Below are 2054 nucleotides of genomic sequence, written 5' to 3' on the forward strand. Positions count from 1 at the left end.
CCTTGATGAGTTTGCCAGCCACCTTGGCCTTGAGACGGAGAAAGAGGGGTACATTAGTGATGTGGCAAAGAACAGTGGTGCACCCCACTACCTACCTTACTTGACTGGCCGACCCGTTCCTAGTGCTAGTCCCATGTTGATCAATGATGTATAGTATGTGTCCCTCCATATGTTTCTTAGGATGTTGACTTGCCTTTTGTTTGGGAGGGAGGATGTGAGTAAGTTGAACTCTCACGAGGTTATGTTGTTGATGTCCTACCTTAACCTTCACCGCGGAACTCCTTTTTACTATTGTGCTCCCGGGGTCGTATGCTCAAGTTTGGACTTCATGGCACGGTCTCCGAGGCGGCATCTTTCTTGTGGGGCTATAGTGACTCGCTTAGCTCAGAGGTTGACTGACTTTGAGGCTCTACATTCGTTGGGTATAGGATTGTTTGAGTCCGTCCTTACGATGGATGCAAAGTACTGGTGTCATAACAAATGGCTTAGGAAGTTAGAGGATGGGTCGTATGCATGGAGAGTGACGGGATCCATGTGGATGGTGCTCCCTGATCCCGACCACCTAGCCGCGATTGACCATCTGGTAGAGTATGACCCAGAGAGTGAGGAACCGGAACCTGAGCCTCAATTCTACTTGATCAACCCCACCATCCTCTTAGACCTACCTGAGCCTGTCTCCGTGATGGAGAAGCAGCCGATCGCTCCCCCACCCTGTGAGATCCCTGAAACAAATCTCCTTTTGAAATAAGTTAATAAATATGGAGTCGCCAGTAGGTTTTATAAAAAACATACAAAAATAAAGTTAACGGAAAAGGCCCCTTTTGATCCCTGGTATGGGGACTGATCCGTCACTCCGGTCTGAACCAAAGATTGCGGATTCGGGGGTAAAGGTACGGTCAGGGAAGGTGTTAGGCACCCGGACCGCCCATCAAACTGACGGCCTCTACTATTTATTTTTAATATTATATATTTGGCGAAACTATCAATAAAAAATGTTAATTATACAATTTTATACACAAGACGATATAAATTTGAGACAGGGACAAATTAACCAGGTTAGTCAATACAATAAAATAGAGAAAATAAATAAAAGACAAAATAAAAGAGCTAAATAAAAAGAAAGATTAGAGAAAAGCTTATTTGAATCTGGTAACCTCAGGCCTATGTGGATGTTGACTATTAATGAATTTCGACTTTGTCGTTAATTATTGGCTCTTATGCGCTTATATGGAAACTGGGACGATTTATTTGTGTGGTTTGATTTGAAACTGGGATTGAATATATTTAAGACGATGTATAAGTATGAAATTTCTGAGATCTGAATGTCTCGTGAATTTGGTGTGTGACGAAATTATTTGTGAATCTCTGTCTGTTTGTATTTTTTTTTGTGTCCTCTATCTGATGATACATGGGAATATATTTATACTATATAGAGTTGTAGTTTGGTATACTTAGGAACCATAAAAGATAAGACTTCAACTCGCTTTTGTTATCTTGCATCCTCGTTTGCATCAACATTCAACAAAATATCTCGTACATACAACCTCCTCGGTAGCTAACCACTTCTAAATGCTAATCCATCTTGCTTTTCCTAATCATATGCTGCGTTTGGCAACCAATAATAATAACACAAATTCTCATTGATGGCAGCCATATTTCGTCTTCAGCTGAAGACGGGCTAAATGTCGCCATTTTAACTACAAAATGTTACCATTTTAATGACAAACTATTATAGCTTTAAAAATTATTTACCTTAAAATGGTTACATTTTCATCTTAAATGGGTGACATTTTACCCCGTCTTCAGCTGAAGACGAAATGTCCCGTCTTCAGCAAGACTTGCTGTAATAATAAAAGGTTTTTTGCTTTTGTCAATCACAAATTCCCACTAATAAGGGATGTCTATCTCCTTAGATCTTTGACGTTGACCCGCCTTTCCTCTTTGAGTGTCACTAGAATTCATTCATCAATGTATTCGGTGTTGTGAATTGCTATGGTCCTATGGACTTCGTTGCCCTTAATATTGTCCCAGTCCACTATTATCACATGTACTAT

This window comes from Silene latifolia, chromosome Y (assembly GCF_048544455.1).
Source record: "Silene latifolia isolate original U9 population chromosome Y, ASM4854445v1, whole genome shotgun sequence".
Classification (NCBI taxonomy): Eukaryota; Viridiplantae; Streptophyta; class Magnoliopsida; order Caryophyllales; family Caryophyllaceae; genus Silene; species Silene latifolia.